Source organism: Wyeomyia smithii, chromosome 3, assembly GCF_029784165.1.
Source record: "Wyeomyia smithii strain HCP4-BCI-WySm-NY-G18 chromosome 3, ASM2978416v1, whole genome shotgun sequence".
Classification (NCBI taxonomy): Eukaryota; Metazoa; Arthropoda; class Insecta; order Diptera; family Culicidae; genus Wyeomyia; species Wyeomyia smithii.
In genome coordinates, this window is record NC_073696.1 from 143,578,676 (window position 1) to 143,601,128 (window position 22,453).

Consider the following 22,453-nt stretch of genomic DNA (forward strand, 5'->3'; position numbering starts at 1 on the left):
AATACCGTAAATAGTCGCCAGGTATACCTCCCTTCTGGTAGGCCTTAAACGCGTCGGATCTTTGCGTGTAGACATCGGAGCACTCTTGGTCCCACCACGGAGTGGGAGGCCGTTCTTTGATCGTTACGCCGGGATATTTCTTCGTTTGGGCTTGCAACGCGGCGTCGAGAATCAAGCCCGCGAGGAGGTTGTATTCTTCAAGTGGTGGATGATGTTGAATCGACTCGACCGCTTTTGAAATCATTTCCTCGTATAACTTCCAATCGACATTCCGTGTGAGGTCATACGGAATGTCAATTGGTCGCATGCGAGTTGACCCGTTATTAATTGAAATAAGAATAGGCAAATGGTCGCTACCGTGAGGATCAAGGATTACCGTAGCGACGTCGAACATAAGGATAGATCCAAAGCGCTTGGGCGCGCTGGAGGTTTCGGGATACGTGTCATTTCACCGTTGTTTAAAATAGTCATGTCGAAGTCATCGCAAAGGTTATAGATTAAAGAGGAGCGGTTATCATTGTAAGGGGAACCCCAAGCCACACCATGAGAGTTGAAGTCTCCCAAAATCAAACGTGGCGAGGGAAGAAGTTCTATTAAATCAAAGAGCAGCCGTTGCCCAACCTGTGCTCTGGGAGGAATATATATTGAGGCAATACAAAGCTCTTTACCTTGTATTGTCATTTGACATGCGACAACTTCGATGCCTGGAATCGAGGGGAGGTTAATACGATAGAAAGAATAGCACTTTTTAATCCCTAAAAGTACTCCTCCATATGGGGTGTCTCGATCAAGGCGAATAATATTAAAATCATGGAAGTTGAGATCAATATTTGAAGTAAGCCAAGTTTCACAAAGGGAAAATGCATCGCATTTGTTTTTATTTATCAAAACTTTAAACGAATCAATTTTTGGTAAAATACTTCTACAATTCCACTGTAAGACAGAGATAGAATCCTTCATATACGCAGTTGAATTAGGCATCGAAGGATACAATCGCTGCAAGGAGGGGCCATTGGGCAGTCAACTGCTTCAAAAATGATCTAACTGTTGGGAGGAATGCTGTAAGAAAAATTTTAATTGGATCGGGTACATTGAAATTTTCAAAAATCCAGTCCACAATGTCAGAAAATTTCACTAATCCAGAGTTTGTTTCATCAACTGGATGTGCAAAAGGAACAACTGGGGTTTTAGATGTTCCTGGCAGTGCTGGGAACTCCTTCTGGGACTTTAAATTTGCAAGCCCAGGAGGAGTTTGTTTCGGTTTTTCCGCAGCACTGTTTGGTTTGTTCGTACTTTTCATTACACTTTGGGAAATCTTAGGACCTTTACGGGGAAGTTTAGGAGAAGAAACATTTTTCCTCTTCCTAGACTCCCCAGGATTGGCATAAGATGTTCCCGCTGATGAATCGTCAGAATCGGTTTCATCAGAGGGCAACAGATCAAAGGGGTTCGATGTTATGGTAGAAGTGGTCACGGTCTTCTTAAGCATCTCAGCGTATGAACGCTTTGAACGCTCCTTAAGTGACCGCTTGATTTTATCTCTGCGCTGCATGTACACCGGGCATGTGGAGAGCTCATGCTGGTTTTCCCCACAGTGAATACATTTTTCAGCATTAACACTGCAAGAATCTTCTGCATGAGTCTCCCCACACTTGCTACATCGTGCCTTATTGCAGCAGTAGGCGGCTGTGTGGCCTAACTGCTTGCAATTGGTGCAATTCATAACACGGGGTACATACAATCGCACAGGCAGGCGAACCCGGTCGATCGAGACGTGGCTAGGGAGTGCAGATCCGGCAAACGTAACGCGAAACGAGTCTGACGGAGTGTAAACTTTTTTACCGCAGACGAGAGACATGGACCGCAATTGCTTACAATCCAAAATCTTCGCCTGTGTTTCGGTATTTTTGAAGCAACCGGTTGCGCTTTTTAGGATACACTCGACAGACAGACTCGAATCGGTTATGACACCGTCGATCTCCACGTCTCGTGCGGGTATGTAAACGCGATAATCGCGTGTGAAGAGCTCAGAGCAAGCGATAGCATTGGCCTGTGTCAGATCACTGACCACGACACGGAGCTTGTTAGGTCGGACCTTGGAAATTTCGGTCACGGCCTTGTACCCCTTCGTCAGGTCTTTAGAAATTTGCAGTATGTTTAATCGCTTTGAATTCACTCCTGCCTTTGGACGAAAATAAACAGTATAGCTGCCCTGTTGAGATCCGTCCGGGTAAAGCCTGGGGCGAGGGGGGACTGGAGAATGAACAGGGGAGGGGGTAACAGAAGGGTCAGGGTCAGGGGGGTTCGGGGATGGTGGCACGGGAGGCGAGGGATCTATATCCATCGCGCTAAATGTAGCGCACGAGCGCACTAGCGCCGACAAGAACACGTACCTCTTTACTTCTTCCTTCCAGCAGTGGTTGTCCGATCGTTCGAAGCTGCACCCAAAGCAGCCAGCAGCACCAGTACAGCAGCACCAATACAGCCACCAGCAGTGAGCCGGGTGTGAGATCACTCAGCACAGCGACACGGACTCGACTGTCAACTGATGGCCTTGAATAAAACACTCTTTTGTTTGGCTATTTGTACACACGGACCGGATTGTAATAGAACGACCACTTTGCACGTCCGTTTCTGTCGAGTGTTCGACGCTGATGCAATCTTCATGAATGTATTGATCGCCAAAACGTAAACAACATCTCACTCAATCATCAGTTTCGCAGCATAAACTCAGCCATACATTATATAATTTGACGCACCTGTACCATACAAGACAATATATTCAACGTGCTGCTTTCTTGTCTTCTCATTCCGCATTCCGAAAAATCCAACGACGGTACGGCTAATTCCAGACTTCAAAATCTCCGCTCTTCTTCAATCATTTACGCCAGCATCATCCATCGCTACATCAAGGTAAACAAACCAACAGCATCACCATCCAAGTGAGTTAGTGTGTGTTAGCGACAATCTGTCATCAGTCGCTGATCGTGTTGATCACAGTCTACGAAGGTATTCCGTGGGACTGGTCAACAAGCAAATATCGTACTCGGAGGACCTGTGGTGAGTTCGGTTGACAAATTTTGGGTATACCAACCTAAAATCTCCCCTGAAGTGTCGAAGAGTGATGTGCAAAACCTTGCTCAAGAGTGTCTGCAAACAAACGATGTTATTGCTTGTATCCTTCAAGGTTGAAGTGCAAAAGGATCTTAGAGCAAAAGCGATGGATCCTTCCACCTGGCCTCAAGGAATCGAATTTCGGGAATTCATTGACAGCGAGCCAATTACTCGGCATTTTTGGAAACCAATGCCGCGCCTCGACCCATGAGCCACTTCAGCGAACCAGTAGGGGCATCATCCCTTCCAGTAAATAGTAACATAGGAATGCAGTCCTCCGAACTCTTAATTCAACCCACGGTGTACTACCAAAATGTGAGAGGTCTTCGTACCAAAACACGAGATTTATTTTTGATGCTTTCGTCATGCGACTATGATATTATTGTACTGAAACTTGGTTGCGGTCGAATATCGCGAATGCGGAACTATCGTCTTCTTACAGCATATTTCGATGCGATCAGAGCTCATCCACTATGAACCTTCAACGTGGCGGGGGAGTTTTAATTGCGGTTAAAGTTTCTCTGAGCTGCAAGTCTGTAGCTATCGATAATTGCAACCACCTCGAGCAGGCCATTGTTCGCGTTAAACCTTCAGAAGTCTAGTATTTACATTTGCGGAATCTATCTCCGTCTCAACTCGCAACCGCTGTTATATTCCTCGCACGCTGCCGCTGTTCTGCAACTTCGTGAACGCATGTCAGATGCCGACAAGATCGTGGTCGTTGGAGATTACAATCTTCCTCAGCTGAGATGGAGTAACGACGAAGACATCAATAGTTTGCTGCCGTCGAACGCATCACTCTGTTGAATTCACGCGGACGTTTACTGGACTTAGCCTTTGTGAATGAATTATATAGTGTCGAACTTATCGAACCACCCTCAGCTCTTCTCAGAATTGACAATCATCACATGCCGTTTGTTCTTCGCATAGACGTGAATGATACCTTTTTGTCGATCACCGAGGACCCGAACCAAACTGACGACTTCGACTTTCGAGGCTGTGACTTCCCGGCGTTAAACACTGCTATGTCTGCGTTGACTGGAGAATGCTATTCTGTGGTAAGGATACGAATGAAGCGGTATGTACATTTTATAACACTCTGTACGGTATCCTAAACGCACACGTTCCGCGTAAACGTTGTAGACGACTTCCTTATCGGAATCCGTTATTTTCGAGCACGAAGAGCCAAAAGCCGTGATAGCCTTCGTGCAACTGAGTCCCATTACAGCGAATGTCAAACTGTGGCGTTTCGTAATTACATTGCTCGTATGGAAACGGCTGCTAAACAAAATCCCTCTTCGTTTTGGGCATTCATACGCAACAGCAAACGCACCGATCGCCTTCCTACCGAGATGACCCTGAAGGGCACAACTGCATAATCACCTGTTGGTTTAGCAAATCTGTTCGCCGACTTTTTTGAATCCGTGCATAGCACAAACTCACCAACATTTTCACCTGATGGTCTCAGAAACTGCCCAACTTTCAACCTCAATCTTCCGCTCGTTGAAATATCCCAGTATGATGTGTGGTCTGGGAATTGATAATCTACCGCCATTGTTCCTGAAAGAGTGCGCTGATTCTCTGAAAATTCCGTTAGAAATTATTTTCAACAACTCACTACGTCAAAGTACATTTCCCAATTTATGGAAAACCGCTTCAATTCGCCAATTTACAAAGCTGGTTTTAGCCACGCAGTAGAGAATTATCGTGGTACTTGAAGGATTAGTCCACGACGTACTCTACACTGCTTCTCTCCCATTGATATTAGAGTCTCAACATGGATTTGTAAAGAAACGTTCAACAACTACGAATCTTATGACTTTTACCAGTTTTCTTTCAAATGAAATCGAGAGCAGACAACAGATCGACACAAAGGCGTTTGCCACATAATGTTGATAACTAATTTGCAGAGGATTTTTGCATTTGATCTGATTGAGGGGAATCTTGACAGTCCTTCATTGTTATGTAATGTGTCGTTTTATGTTCCTACTCGACGATTGCGTGAGCGTGACTTATTGCTTATTGGACGACATAGAACTTCCTATGGTTTTAATAATCCTCTGGACAGATGTCTTCGTTCGTTTAACCCTCTCTTTACCATGGTTACTCTAGAGCACCATAGATTTGGATGCAAAAAATCTTTAGAAATATTCACCAATTCTACTCAAAATGCATAAATACGTTCTTGAACAATCAGTATATTGTTCAAGAATATATTCATGCATTTTAAGTAGCATCGGTAAATATTTCGAAAGACTTTTCGCATCTAAACCTATGGTGCTCTAGAGTAACCATGGTAGAGAGAGGGTTAACAGTGTCACTAGTATATTCGATTTCAATATTCCTAAATGCATTTTTAAGAATAGAATTAAGGCCTTAGAATAATTTACAGTCTGTGGAACCTTTGTTATAACAAGTTCGAGACACTGACAAATAAATGAATAAATAAATAAATAAATAAACAAAATATAGAAAAAATAGATGATTTTGTGATTCAACTGTTTGACTGGATCACTGGCGAAAACCAGGACGAATCCAGTTTAAACTGGCACATTGGCATCTCTGGTCCCTGATGTGCTCTAAAATTCGACCTTAGTTGATAGTAGAGATACTCAGAGAGAGAGAGAGAGAGAGAGAGAGAGATAAGCGATGAAAAAACCGCCAATTTGGCAACTAGGTTCCACATGTCAGAGGTGCCAGATCTCTTCTCAAAGCGCAATGTTAACTAACTTTTTCTTTCGACTCGTATAACTGATTTTGACGGTGGAAGTCCTGGAGAATAATAAAATGCATCACAAAAACCGTGAAGGTGCTAAATTTTATATTTAGGTTTAATTTTATATACTTGCACCATAATTTATCATTATTTTGTTGACCATGATAGTATAACAATTCCTCGAAAACTATTCCCCAGAAAATAAAACGCCGAAGCTTTTTCCCCAGAAAACAAAATCCCAGAATGTACCAATCACCAGAACTACCCAGAAAGTACTAATCCCCAGAAAGTTATTATCCGGAATGAACCAATGCCCAGAAAACTATTTCCCAGAAAATACCGTTTTCCAGAAAACTGTTATCCTAAAACGAAAAAATATGCATTTTTTTTATTTTTTAACATGGAAAATCTATTTTAACTGAGTTTTTGTATATCTGTAATGTATAACGATTCTGTCATTTGAATTAGGGTTTGCAATATTGCCGGGAATTGATTTCCCGGGAAGCGGGAATAAAAAATTTGATTTCTCGGGAATTCCCGGGAACCGGGAATGAATGACAAAATAACTTTAAAAAATCAGGTTTAAAATTAAGTATGTTCACAAGAGGTAAAAAGAAATCGTTTAAAATTTCATTATTATTTCGCATTAAAAATGACAAAAAACACAAACAAAATATTTTCAAGTTTACATCAGAAATTCGCGGTCGATTTGTTTTGCAAGTATTCGCAGAAGAGAAGGTTTCAGGGTCTTATTGTCGTCAAACAATCGTTTCAGATCTGCTGAGAAATTTCCGTTAAGCCCAATCATCACTGGTGTTTGAATCTAAAATACTACCATATCACTGATTCCAGCTCTTGATACATTTCATTAGAAACTGGAGTATCCAATTCTTTCAGTTTGTTGAAGAGAAAACTGAGTGTAAGCAGGCATTAGATGAGGCAAATGTTAGCTCTATTTGGTAAGGACTTTTCGGGCATAATATTACTTCGAGTTAATATATATGCTGCACGGTGCTCCCACAGACCGTTATTATAAAAAAATGCACCAAAGAATCTGAGTACACCATTCGATTCATTATGACGTCCAGAATCTCTGGTCAAAATTTCAAAACCATCGTACAGTGCCTCCACAGTTATGGTTCAGCTACAATTATGGGTCACTTTTACGCAAATACGTCTATTCTCACGAAACAGAACAATTTTCATTAGCAGTGGTATTTATTGTAACTCACTTGTAACCTCATTTATACGATTAAAATGATTTAAAGTTGAAAATGTCAAAAAATATTTCAAAACTATAATTCTGCTCGGTGCAATGAGTGAAGTGACCCATAATTGTAGTAATGTTACATTTAGCGGTGCACAATTGTGGGTCAGCCCATATTTTGGCTATTTTTATTACTTTTACATGATAGTGCATCAAGAATGAATAAAATAACTTATTATCAAGCTTTTACAACAACAAAATAACTTGCGTTATGTATTTTGACGATTCTATAGCCTAATAAATTTTGAATGCCAAAAGCGACCCATAATTGTGTCTTTTGCTATGTAAGTGATATTTTTCTTCCCAATCGATTTACATGCATCAACTGCAGTGAAACTAATTGTTGATCGAAAGTACACATCAGAACACAGAGATAGATAGTAAAACATTCGTAGTTGATAATGTTTTTGGGTTTATATCCATTTTTGAGCATTCAGACAACACGTTGACTGACCCATAATTGTAGAGGGACTGTACGGTACATTTTCGAGTAATGCCCTTTCGAAGGTCGTAAAGTACAAACAAGTGATATGGAAACGACGAAATACTTATTACCATTTTAAGGCCTTGTTCTATGAAACAATTTTGCTGAAGACATTGAGTACATAAAACCAATTTTTCACAGTCAAATCTAGAACGATCACGATTTTTCGAGTTTAGACCACTGTGCACTGTGGGATTTTCGAATAAATCTTTCCACCAATTGTTAATGTCTTGAAATATGACCCTTGGAATGGGTAGAAAATATTTTTGAAGTTATTTCATAAAATGGTGGTAGAAAAACGTGCTTCACAATAAGTATTTCGTCGTTTCCATATCACTTTTTTGTACTTTACCACCTTCAAAAGGGCATTACTCAAAAATGTACCGTACGATGATTTTGAAATTTTGGCCAGAAATTCTGGATGTCATAACGAATCGAATGGTGTACTCAGATTCTTTGGTGCATTTTGTTTTACAATAACGGTTTGTGGGAGCACCGTGTGCTGTACTATTACACTACAGCAAATATTTGCTCAAAACTTTGTTTGTTTGAATGGCAGCAAAGCATCTTCGCTCATTTTTATCATATATATTTGCTATACCATTACAGGATGTGCATTTGAAAAAAAAAAAACTGCGTAGAACGTTATTGTTTATTGTTAAAATCATCTGACACATTCTAGGTCTAAATTTACTTCGCCATTCAACGAGATAAACACGAAGGAAACGATAGAAAACTAAATAGTCAGTTTAATACGACTCAAAATAAATCAGTAAAGAATTCGAATGTCTAAGAAATTAACCAGCAAAGATAATTTTAACGTTGAAATCGTGGCCACGAACCAAGGGTTTGAGTTTTATTAAATTATTTATTTCAGGTCGCATTGATTTACGGGTTTTAACTTTTCTTATCAGTTCACAGGTTTGAGAATTTTTTTTTTTCTTCATCTATAGTTTATTTGACACGGCACAAATAGAATTCAATGTTTAACGGCGCCAATTATATCTGGTAGCTTACTTTCTAAAGTATCTTAATAACTAAAAGCAAATTTTTTATCCTCGCTGCCGACTACGAGCTGAAACTAAATCTAACTTAAAGCTAGAATATTTTGCATTAAAAGCACAGGTTTGCTGTTTGATGGTTTTCATTGCCATAGGTAAGCAGCATATTAAATTTGTTCCGCTGCTGGGCCAAGATATTACGGACTGGCATATTGGGTTGTTTCCATCGGGCCTTGAGAGTATCGTGCGGGTCTGATTGCTGTTTCCGGATCCGGGGTCTTAACGTGTTCTTGTCGTTTGGTTGGATGTAGGCGGAAGGGGATAGGATTTCAGGAAAACGTATATAAGGGACATGTAGGATAGGTCACGGCTCGCCAAGACATCACGAACAGGAACAGCCGGCTGCCTACCTTCGGCCTGCAGGGAAGCTATTAATCTAGACCTGGCGTCACGGTGTACAGGGCATGACCAAACAACGTGCTCTATGTCGTGGTAACCTTCACCACAGGCTCAGATACCACTCTCCCCGAGCCCAACACGACGGAGATGCGCGTCAAATCTATAGTGATTGGACATAAGCCGGGACATCACGCAAATGAAATCCCGACCTACATCCAACCCCTTGAACCACGGGTTCGTCGATACCTTGGGGATTATGGAATGTAACCACCTTCCCAGTTCCCCCTTGGTCCAAGAATTTTGCCAACTGATGATCGTATTCTGACGTACAAATGCGAAAAATTCATTAAAGGCAATTGGTCTTACATAAATATCACCGTTTGTTGCGCCCACCTTAGCCAAAGAGTCCGCTTTCTCATTACCCGGTATCGAGCAGTGAGAAGGGACCCACGCTAAGGTAATCTGAGTAGATTTTTCGGATAAAGCACTCAGATGTTCCCGTATTTTCCCCAGGAAATACGGAGAGTGCTTAACATCTTTCATCGATCGGAGAGCCTCAATGGAACTGAGACTGTCCGTAAAGATGAAATAATGGTCCGTGGGCATTTTTTCGATAATCCCTAGGGTGTACTGAATTGCAGCTAATTCTGCGACGTAAACAGAAGCAGGATTATCGAGCTTATGGGAGACGGTTAAATTGTTATTGAAGATACCGAAGCCAGTGGACCCATCAAGAAGTGATCCGTCAGTGTAGTACATATTGTCGCAGTTGATGTTTCGATATTTATTGGAAAAAATTTTAGGGATCTGCTGCACGCGTAAATGATCCGGGATTCCACGAGTTTCTTCTATCATGGATGTATCGAAAAACACAGTAGAATCAGAAGTATTTGATAAGTCGACACGATTTGGAATATTCGAAGAAGGGTTAATATTTTGGGACATGTGATTGAAATACAATGTCATAAAACGGGTTTGAGAATTCAGTTCGATTAACCTTTCAAAATTTTCAATCACGGGACGGTTCAAGACCTCACATTTGATTAGAATACGAGAAGACAGGCTCCAGAAGCGGGTTTTCAATGGTAGTACTCCAGCTAAGATCTCCAAACTCATCGTATGGGTCGATTGCATGCAACCCAAGGCGATACGCAAACAACGATATTGTATTCGCTCCAGTTTGATCAAATGTGTGTTTGCTGCGGAGCGGAAGCAGAAACACCCGTACTCAATGACAGACAATATCGTTGTTTGGTAAAGCCTCATAAGGTCTCCTGGGTGGGCTCCCCACCATTGTCCGGTTATTGTACGAAGAAAATTCACTCTTTGTTGACATTTTTTCATCAGATACCTCACGTGACAACCCCAGGTGCTTTTAGAGTCGAACCAGACACCAAGATATTTGTGTACCAAAACCTGAGAAATCGTTTTACCCATTAATTGTGTTTGAAGCTGAGCAGGTTCATGCTTCCTAGAAAAAACTACTATCTCAGTCTTCTCCGGAGAGAATTCGATACCTAGCTGTAAAGCCCAAGCAGACAAATTGTCCAAGGTATCTTGCAATGGTCCTTGCAAATCGGCAGCTTTGGCTCCTGTAACAGAGATTACACTGTCGTCTGCAAGTTGTCTTATCGTGCATGAATTTGCCAGACATTCGTCGATGTCATTTACATAAAAGTTTTAAAGAAGGGGGCTTAAACATGAGCCCTGGGGAAGACCCATGTAACTAATGCGAAAAGTTGCCAAATCGCCGTGCGTAAAATGCATGTGCTTTTCGGACAACAAATTGTGGAAAAAATTGTTCAAAATTGGAGAAAATCCTTGTCGGTGAAGTTTACCCGAAAGAATGTCAATAGAAACGGAATCAAAAGCCCCCTTAATGTCCAAGAACGCAGACTCCATTTGTTCTTTGCGAGCATACGCCAGCTGAATATCTGTTGAAAGCAACGCAAGACAATCATTCGTCCCTTTGGCACGGCGGCAGCCAAATTGAGTATCTGATAGTAGACCATTTGATTCGACCCAATGGTCTAAACGACGGAGTATCATTTTTTCCATCAATTTCCGGATACAGGATAGCATTGCAATCGGCCTATAAGAGTTGTGATCAGAAGCTGGTTTCCCTGGTTTTTGTATGGCGATCACCTTCACTTGCCTCCAATCCTGCGGTACAATGTTTTGCTCCAGGAACTTATTGAACAAGTTCAACAAGCGCCTTTTGGCATTGCCGGGTAGATTCTTCAACAAGTTGAATTTGATTCTATCTAACCCAGGCGCGTTATTGTTACAGGACAGGAGGGCAACTGAAAATTCTGCCATCGTAAAAGGTGATTCTATCGCGTCGTGGCCCGGAGACGCATCGCGAACAATGTTTTGCTCAGGAACAGAGTCCGGACATACTTTCCTGGCAAAATCAAATATCCACCGACTTGAAGACTCCTCGCTTTCGTTGACCGTTACGCGATTCCGCATTCTTCGGGCTGTGTTCCAAAGAGTGCTCATCGATGTCTCCCTCGACGTCTCGTTCACGAACCGACGCCAATATCCGCGTTTCTTTGCTTTAGCTAAACTTTTAAGCTTGGTATTAAGCTCCGAATACCGTAAATAGTCGCCAGGTATACCTCCCTTCTGGTAGGCCTTAAACGCGTCGGATCTTTGCGTGTAGACATCGGAGCACTCTTGGTCCCACCACGGAGTGGGAGGCCGTTCTTTGATCGTTACGCCGGGATATTTCTTCGTTTGGGCTTGCAACGCGGCGTCGAGAATCAAGCCCGCGAGGAGGTTGTATTCTTCAAGTGGTGGATGATGTTGAATCGACTCGACCGCTTTTGAAATCATTTCCTCGTATAACTTCCAATCGACATTCCGTGTGAGGTCATACGGAATGTCAATTGGTCGCATGCGAGTCGACCCGTTATTAATTGAAATAAGAATAGGCAAATGGTCACTACCGTGAGGATCAAGGATTACCTTCCATGTGCAATCCAACCGTAGCGACGTCGAACATAAGGATAGATCCAAAGCGCTTGGGCGCGCTGGAGGTTTCGGGATACGTGTCATTTCACCGTTGTTTAAAATAGTCATGTCGAAGTCATCGCAAAGGTTATAGATTAAAGAGGAGCGGTTATCATTGTATGGGGAACCCCAAGCCACGCCATGAGAGTTGAAGTCTCCCAAAATCAAACGTGGCGAGGGAAGAAGTTCTATTAAATCAAAGAGCAGCCGTTGCCCAACCTGTGCTCTGGGAGGAATATATATTGAGGCAATACAAAGCTCTTTACCTTGTATTGTCATTTGACATGCGACAACTTCGATGCCTGAAATCGAGGGGAGGTTAATACGATAGAAAGAATAGCACTTTTTAATCCCTAAAAGTACTCCTCCATATGGGGTGTCTCGATCAAGGCGAATAATATTAAAATCATGGAAGTTGAGATCAATATTTGAAGTAAGCCAAGTTTCACAAAGGGAAAATGCATCGCATTTGTTTTTATTTATCAAAACTTTAAACGAATCAATTTTTGGTAAAATACTTCTACAATTCCACTGTAAGACAGAGATAGAATCCTTCATATACGCAGTTGAATTAGGCATCGAAGGATACAATCGCTGCAAGGAGGGGCCATTGGGCAGTCAACTGCTTCAAAAATGATCTAACTGTTGGGAGGAATGCTGTAAGAAAAATTTTAATTGGATCGGGTATATTGAAATTTTCAAAAATCCAGTCCACAATGTCAGAAAATTTCACTAATCCAGAGTTTGTTTCATCAACTGGATGTGCAAATGGAACAACTGGGGTTTTAGATGTTCCTGGCAGTGCTGGGAACTCCTTCTGGGACTTTAAATTTGCAAGCCCAGGAGGAGTTTGCTTCGGTTTTTCCGCAGCACTGTTTGGTTTGTTCGTACTTTTCATTACACTTTGGGAAATCTTAGGACCTTTACGGGGAAGTTTAGGAGAAGAAACATTTTTCCTCTTCCTAGACTCCCCAGGATTGGCATAAGATGTTCCCGCTGATAAATCGTCAGAATCGGTTTCATCGGAGGGCAACAGATCAAAGGGGTTCGATGTTATGGTAGAAGTGGTCACGGTCTTCTTCAGCATCTCAGCGTAAGAACGCTTTGAACGCTCCTTAAGTGACCGCTTGATTTTATCTCTGCGCTGCATGTACACCGGGCATGTGGAGAGCTCATGCTGGTTTTCCCCACAGTGAATACATTTTTCAGCATTAACACTGCAAGAATCTTCCGCATGAGTCTCCCCACACTTGCTACATCGTGCCTTATTGCAGCAGTAGGCGGCTGTGTGGCCTTACTGCTTGCAATTGGTGCAATTCATAACACGGGGTACATACAATCGCACAGGCAGACGAACCCGGTCGATCGAGACGTGGCTAGGGAGTGCAGATCCGGCAAACGTAACGCGAAACGAGTCTGACGGAGTGTAAACTTTTTTACCGCCGACGAGAGACATGGACCGCAATTGCTTACAATCCAAAATCTTCGCCTGTGTTTCGGTATTTTTGAAGCAACCGGTTGCGCTTTTTAGGATACACTCGACATACAGACTCGAATCGGTTATGACACCGTCGATCTCCACGTCTCGTGCGGGTATGTAAACGCGATACTCGCGTGTGAAGAGCTCAGAGCAAGCGATAGCATTGGCCTGTGCCAGATCACTGACCACGACACGGAGCTTGTTAGGTCGGACCTTGGAAATTTCGGTCACGGCCTTGTACCCCTTCGTCAGGTCTTTTGAAATTTGCAGTATGTTCAATCGCTTTGAATTCACTCCTGCCTTTGGACGAAAATAAACAGTATAGCTGCCCTGTTGAGATCCGTCCGGGTAAAGCCTGGGGCGAGGGGGGGACTGGAGAATGAACAGGGGAGGGGGTAACAGAAGGGTCAGGGTCAGGGGGGTTCGGGGATGGTGGCACGGGAGGCGAGGGATCTATATCCATCGCGCTAAATGTAGCGCACTAGCGAACTAGCGCCGACAAGAACACGTACTTCTTTACTTCTTCCTTCCAGCAGTGGTTGTCCGATCGTTCGAAGCTGCACCCAAAGCAGCCAGCAGCACCAGTACAGCAGCACCAATACAGCCACCAGCAGTGAGCCGGGTGTGAGATCACTCAGCACAGCGACACGGACTCGACTGTCAACTGATGGCCTTGAATAATACACTCTTTTGTTTGGCTATTCGTACACACGGACCGGATTGTAATAGAACGACCACTTTGCACGTCCGTTTCTGTCGAGTGTTCGACGCGGAATGGAGAATTTTTTTATCAATACGAAAATTTAAGCACTATTAGCTCAGTAGTGAACTAACTAGCAAAGAACGACATTATTTGAAACAAACATTTGCTTAATTTTTCGTTTACAGAATAAGATAGCGAGTATTTTTGACAAATAATTGAAGCAAATAACTTGATACAGTGATCACCCGATTATATCACCCCCTGATGATTTTTGGCGTGATGAAATAGGGAAAGTGATAAAATCGGGAAATTTTTAAATTTTTTTTTTTATTGAAGTTATTAAATCAATAACTAAATACGTAAAATCGGTGATTTTAATTTTTTTTTTGAAAATTTATCTGTACAAACATATGAAAAAAAGCTGCTCTTTTTTTAAATCGATAATCTGAATAATGACAAAAGATAGTGAAAAGTTTTCAAGAGATGAATTTGAGAAAACTGTCTGAAAGAGAGGAAGAAGGGGAGGGAGAGAGATAATGAAAGAGAGAGAGAGAGAGAGAGAGAGAGGACATCGTAGTGAACGACCGTGAATCGGAACAGAAGGCGTCGATTAGTGCCGGTGGATGCACTATCGCCTCAAAGCGATCCTTGAAGCTCTTGGGGGTGATGGTCGACGCCAAGATGTTAAATCAATAACTAAATACGTAAGATCAGTGATTTTGATTTTTTTTAGAAAATTTATCTGCAGTTTTTGTAGTTTTAATTTATCTGCAGTTGTTTTTTATAAATCGATATATCTGAATAATGACAAAAGATAGAGAAAAGTTGTCAAGGGATGAATTTGAAAAACTGTCTGAGCTTTTATAAAAAAATATTTAAAAATTCAATTTGAGATCCTGTACTAAAAAAAAAATATTTCAAAAACAAAAAGTGACTATAAAAAATCGATCTCCACTATTTTTTAAAAATATTTTTTTAGATAGATAATTCAATTGCCTAAAACTTTTCTGAACAAACCTAAAAATATATAAAAACCCAAAAAAATCGATGTAAAGTTGTAAAGTAATGTGATGTAAAGAGATTACCTAATACTTTGCCTAAGACACCAAGCGTCTATCTTTATCTAATGAAAGAGTAAATATTCTATCTCACTTTTAGGAGGATTGATCACCCAGCTTTCTACATCAAAAGATGCGTTTTCAAATATTTTGAAACTTCTCTGAACATATTATACGGTTATAATAAACATTTGTATCACTATTCAATTATTCGCACGAAAACAGCAAAATGTAACATTGTGTATCGGTTGAATTTTTAATGTAAACTACATCCAGAATGATGTTATACTACACAAAATTATGAAAAATCTAAAATATTGAAGCGTAATAGAAAATCAGTTCACCCTGACATTTTTTTAATGAAGTGTTTTATGATGATAAAATCGGGTGAAAAATGTGATAAAATCGGGGACAGATAAAATCGGGTACTGATATAATCGGGTGATGACTGTATTACACGACAAACAAATTTTGACCGTTATTGCAAGAGAATATTAACTTCGTGTAATGCCCACTTTAGTGCTGCTATACAGTTTGACGACGTTAGTTTCGCTTTTTGATGGGGTATTTAGTTTTATTGCACTATTGCATAGAAAATTATAGTAAATCTTGTGATTTTTTTCGAGTAACTCGGGAATCCCGGGATCCCGGGAATCAATATTTCTGTTCCCGGGATCTGGGAATCCCGGGAATAGGAATTTCCCGGGAAATCGTTCCCGGGATTGCAAACCCTAATTTGAATCAACTTATTAATTAATAATTAATAACTAATACATTTGTTTATGGAGTAAATAAGTAAGCGCTTGACACCAGGCCATAGTCACAAAATCAGAGAACTTTCAGTAATCGTTTTCGGCTGAAAGAACATCACAAGTCGACCACAAAAACACAGTAGCAAATTGATTTCTGAGGCTCATTGACCAAAAATCTAAAATACTTCTTCTTATATATTTCTTAATTCGGTTAATCTAACGTATGAGGAAAAATTATAATCTTGCGCAACTTATTTTTATACTTGTTTGTTTATTCAAGTAATGTAACTCATTCACAAACCTCATAGAAAAAACTCAGCTCTACATCGCGTTGATTTTCTGATCCTCTGGGGTACTTGCTTTATAGCTTCCTGAATTCCGGATGTTTTAATTGTTTTGAGCTTCATCTTGATTTTTCTATCAAACAATCGACGTTTTTTGCTCTGTAACCTTTATGGTAGACCATTCGCTTCAAATTTGCTCAGAAAGTTTCAATAGACTGCAGCTGTGGCACATTTTGAGCATTGTTTCCTTCCGGAATAAACCCGATATTGCCTTGCCGCAAATTCGCTAAAGTTGCATTAGCATAGTTTGACAATGCAAGGTCTGGCCAAAACACTACTTTGTAATTTTTATGGTTCTTATATTAAAAGTTTTAAATATATTTCATGCAGATACTTGTTCACCGTTTTTGAATCAATCGAATATTTATTGCCCAGCTCACGATATGATTACGCCGACCGACCAGTCGTTTCCGCCCTTAATTTCGCTCGAAATTTGCACTCTTGCAAAGTGCATTTTCGTTCGAAACCAGATTTTTATTTGGAGGTATTTTTATTCTCGAAGAGTTTGTCAATAATGTATATAGCTGTTTTTATCCATATCCAAGATCTTTAGAATAGTGGAACATTTAACTTTTAGATTTTTCTTCATTTCGCTCACAAAAATTGCAAATCAATTTACGACGATCTTCTTCCGACCACGCCTTTTTCCCAACTAATCGTCACTTGACAGAATCGACTAGTCGTGTTACCAGTTATATAAAAGTTGATCTTCATTTTGTGGAAAAGGATTTTTCGATTTGTGCAGCACTTCAAAATCGTAGACCAATTCAAAAGTTGCTCGGAATTTTTCCTCACACGTTAGTTCACATGGGGGGCAGCCCCCCTGTAGAAATTACCTCTAGAGGTTCGTTCGTTTTCCTGGTTTGATGCAACATCCACTAGTGCAGCGGTTCTCAACCTGGGGTACGCGACAGCCTTCAGGGGGTACGCGAAATAAAAGTCAGTAATGGCAGACGAAGCAATTTTTCTTTATATTATTTGATTTGTTTTTCAATCTTGCTCTTAAAACATGGCTGTTGCAACTAAACAAACCATGGTTTAATATAAAACCTGGACTAGACTACATAACGCGATCTACCACTACTCTCACCCTCTCTGCGAAAACAAACCAGGCCAGAGGGTACAATTGATTTGGAAAGTGTTGCCAAGGAATACGCGGTCAAAAAAGGTTGAGAATCGCTGCACTAGTATATATTTAACGAGTGAAAGGGAACCCGGTTACAATTGCGGAGCTTGTTGAGTATACGTTTGCATTGGCGTGTAATCATGGCAACATGAATCCTTTCCTTCGAAAAGCCAACAAGAGATATCGGAAGAGTTTTCTTTTCTGTTTAACAGTCATACTAGCCATGGAAGTCTTTTATAGAGAGATATGGTTGGACAGGCTGGTAGAGCATGGCATTAAATTGCTGTGTCGATATTCTTAAACCTTGAAAATCGAAGACTGGGGCACGCAAACTCTCAACAGCTTGTACCGAATCCGCAGCAGGTTTCCAAGGTTTAGAGTCTCTAGTCGATAGATCAATGTAGGTAGAGAAGTCGGCAAATTAGATCCGTAACTTCGGGATAAGGATTGGCTCTGAAGACTGGGATGACTCGGGCTACGAGGCTGCCGGGTCGCAGGTCACCGCGTGCCTTGTGCCTGTTCTGCCTGAACGCACTCAGGGGCGTTCGGCCGTGTGGTGGTGTAGGTCGCCCGTTGATCCGCTCGCGCGGGCGTGCGGTGTGCTCGCTCGCCCGTCGCGCCCGATTCATACGCTTCCCGGCTTAGGCTGCAGTCATCGATAAACAGTCAATTCAAAACTGGCACGGCTGAGGGAATCCGACTATCTAATTAAAACAAAGTGGCGAAATACCGATCGTTAATAGTGTTGTTTTGTAAAAACCTAAAGCTTAATATTGTGAAGCACTTTATTTTCTGGGAAATGGTTTTCTAGGAAAAGTCGGACAACCGTTGACATAAAAAAATTGCGAACTACCGATTAAAAATTATTGTGTGATAAAGCAATTTCGGAGCATTCTCAATTCATTGTTTAGTAATAGAACACGAAGAACGTGTGAAAATAAAAATATCCTTCATTGTACCTGATTGCAATACCTCCCAATGTGTAACATTTCTTGTTCGTTTGGCTCGGATTTTGACATGTTCGTTTGGCTCACAACATTCTCTTCGCATATCTCTCCCTCTGAGTATTGCTAGTTGATAATCGTCACGCGCCCCGTGCCGCCAAAAACAGCAGATATGCTAAAAGTTTATCTTTTGTGGAATATTTCCAGTAGGTGTTGTACCATTAACTTGGAATCACATATTTTTTATGTACATAGACCACTCTGTTCCGACACAGAATGGCTATACTGTTTCGTACGAAATTTCAACACGATATAAATCAGCTTTAAAGTTCGATTTTTCGAAATTTTCTTAATCTCCCAACTTCAGCTTCTTAAGTAGATGCGGTTCATACAAAAAACTCATTTTCCAAAAAAATGGTCTATAGACCACTCTGTTCCGCAACGGCTCATGTCTTTCAGTACTTTTCAAACCACTTAGTCCACATTTTTTAATCCCATCATTTAATTTCCATTTCCAATATCTATCTTTTATCTTACTGGTTCTCCAAGAAGAGAAAAGGAAAATGGCAAATACTTTTCAAATCTTTAATCGCATTTTTCTCAGCTGTTCGTTTTGGAACATGGGACGTTTATGCTTGGAACGGCAGTACATTAGGGTATAGAGTTATCCTGAAGAAATGCTCTATACCCCAGTCAATTGGGCTACAGGGTTATCCTGCAATGTAGATTTGCTGATGTTTAAATATAGGCTAGAAAATTAGGTTGAGTTTATATGCCCGAAAAAACAAGAAAAGTGTGTCACTTCTGCTAAACTAATACACAATCACAATGACACAAAACGTCACAAACAATACACCCGTGATGCCGCCTCGTTTGACGGTACTTCTACATAATAACGCTCTGGGCCGATTTTATATTAATTGTATTTAAGTATTATATTAATTTTATATTGTTTTTTTTTTCTTTCAGAAATATTTTGGGAGGACGGCGTTGTGCTCTACTGTGGAAATGCTTTTGTACTCTGAAAAGTTAGCTATATAATATTTCAATCTAGTGCGCCATGTCGGAATAAATATAACATATAACAAAATGCATATGAGGTATTGCAAAATAAAACTATTTAAGGATCGTTACAATATTCTTTTATGCTAGCACACTGAACAAATAATCACTTAAAAGTAATATTTCAACAAAATACAAAAAGTAAACAAATTTTATACACCATAGTATCGATGGCAATGTAGAAAATTTTCATTTAATAAACATTTATAAAACTAGGTTAATTATCACAAATGTGCTGTTTTGTTCACTAATACAGTTAGTTGTATATACTTTTGTTATAATAAATCTCTGCTGATGACCAAAATTATCTAAAACACTATAAGAATGAGAAAGAAAACAAAACCAGTTGCCGTTTTAACTAGGGTAAATTACCAATTCTCGTCAGTCTATGTCGTTTGTTATGTTTCAAACTGTCATCCTTCTTTAGTAAGCTGCCTAATTTAATCTATTATTTTGACGTAGGACTACGTCTAACCGCACTATATCGAGATACATTCCGCGAAAACTAAAACCAAGATGTAACGTCGGAATGAAAGATTTCAAACGGTTATACTGATGCAACCACATGATGGATCACAATAATCAATATGTCGTTGGATTGATAAAATGATGGACAATTTTGTGATTCTTCAATTTTCATTATCACTTCATTGTTTTTTTTTTTTAAGGTTTAAATTAGTTTATTTGACACGGCACGATACATTTTCTGTTTTACTGAGCCAAGTACAATTCGTATTAATTCTACGTTAGCAGGGAAAAGAGGGAGGCCTTTTCTTTATTCTCGCGGCCGACTACGAGCTAGTGGGGATTTAAGGTGAGAGGAGGGGAGATACAATTTTGACTTAAAACTATTTTGGAACTTTGTTTTTCAACTGGTAGAGCAATTGTATTCTTGTTTGTTGTGGGTTCAAAATATTTGTGTAAGCATAGATGCGGGCTCTTCGTTTCCGTGTCTTCAGCATAGCATATTTGTATCCTTAATCTGACAAATAGACAAAGAAAATTTTAAATTTTAATGTCAGCGTTTTTCAGAAAGCAGTATAGCTGTGTCATGTACTGGAGATCACCGCTTCCCAGAATGTCTCTAACGGGTACGTTCGGTTGTTTTCCTCGGGCCCGAAGGGAATCTATAAGCTCGGACCTAACACCACAGTATTCGGTACTCGACCAAACAACATGCTCGATGTCATGGTAGCCATCGCCACAAACGCAGTGATTACTGTCTACAAGCCCTATACGAAAGAGATGCGTGTTTAACGTGTAGTGATTGGACATAAGTCTGGACATCACGCGAATGAAGTCCCGACCTACATCCAACCCCTTGAACCATGCTTTCGTCGATACCTTAGGAAAAATGGAATGTAGCCACCGTCCCAGTTCATCTGAGTTCCATGATGATTGCCAACTGTTGAGTGTTCTCTGACGCAAAATGCTATAAAATTCATCATAAGCAATTGGTCTTTCATAAATATCGCCATCAATAGCACCCACCTTAGCAAAAGAGTCAGCCTTTTCATTACCCGGAATCGAGCAATGAGAAGGGACCCACGCTAAGGTAACCCGGTAATTTTTATCTGTTAAAGCACTTAAAAACCGCCGTATTTTCCCCAGGAAATACGGGGTGTGCTTCACAGGCTTCATCGATCGCAGAGCCTCAATGGCACTGAGACTATCTGTGAAGATGAAGTAGTGGTCTGTGGGTAGGGTTTCGATGATTCCAAGAGAGTACTGAATAGCAGCAAGTTCTGCGACGTACACGGAAGCAGGAGCATCGAGTTTGTAGGAGGCGGTAAAATTTTCGTGGAAAACACCGAAGCCAGTGGACTCATCTAGATTAGATCCGTCAGTGTAAAACCTTTTATCATAACTAACATGTTTAAACTTATTCGAAAAAATCTTAGGGATCTCTTGGGGTCGCAATTGATCCGGGATACCAGAAATGTCTTGTTTCATGGTGGTGTCGAAGAATATAGCATTATTAGAAGTATCTAAAAGTGCGACATTGGAGGAATCGTATGAAGAAGGATTAATATCTTGAGCCATATAGTCAAAATATAAAGTCATAAATCTGGATTGAGATTGAAGGTCGACCAACCTCTCGAAATTTTCAATTACTAATGGGTTCATAACTGTGCATCGAATTAGCAACCGGTAAGAGAGATTCCAAAAACGATGTTTCAACGGAAGAATACCCGCTAACACTTCAAGACTCATCGTATGGGTCGACTGCATGCAACCCAAGGCAATACGCAAACAACGATATTGTATTCTCTCTAATTTTATAATGTGCGTGTTCGCGGCGGAGCGAAAGCAGAAACAGTCGTACTCAAGAACTGACAATATCGTTGTTTGGTAAAGCCTTAGAAGGTCTCCTGGGTGGGCTCCCCACCAGGTTCCGGTAATCGTACGAAGAAAATTAATCCTCTGTTGGCATTTTCGTGTCAGATACCTAATATGACAAGCCCAGGTGCATTTAGAGTCGAACCAGACCCCGAGATATTTAGCGACTGAAACCTGAGAGATCGTTTTACCCGTTAGTAGGAGCTGCAGCTGAGCTGGGTTATGCTTCCTAGAAAAAACGACCAACTCAGTTTTCTCCGGAGAGAATTCGATACCCAGCTTAAGAGCCCATTCAGACAAATTGTCTAAGGTATCTTGCAATGGTCCTTGCAGATCGCTAGCCTTGCCACCAGTAATGGATACAACGCTATCGTCTGCAAGTTGCCTTAGCGTGCATGAATTTGCAAGACATTCATCGATGTCATTGACGTAAAAGTTATATAAGAGAGGACTTAAACATGAGCCCTGGGGAAGGCCCATGTAACTAATTCGGGAAGTTGTCGAATCGCCATGTGAGAAATACATATGCTTTTCTGACAACAAGTTGAGCAAAAAGTTATTCAAATTTGGTGAAAGTCCCTGCGAATGAAGTTTCTCGGTTAAAACTTCTACAGAGACAGAGTCAAAAGCCCCCTTAATGTCCAAGAA

The 22,453-nt window shown here is 40.8% G+C and overlaps 1 protein-coding gene across 4 annotated transcripts in view; it reads left to right on the plus strand.

Annotated features, from left to right (window-relative positions):
• LOC129726956 (cAMP-dependent protein kinase catalytic subunit 1) overlaps positions 1–19,769 on the plus strand; it is a 187,990-nt gene extending 168,221 nt beyond the window's left edge. For all 4 annotated transcript variants that reach the window (XM_055684273.1, XM_055684272.1, XM_055684271.1 and 1 more), the window contains one exon: positions 19,373–19,769. The gene's annotated coding sequence lies outside the window, so the exon portion shown is untranslated. The remainder of the gene's footprint in view (positions 1–19,372) is intronic.
• Positions 19,770–22,453: the final 2,684 nt, after the last annotated feature.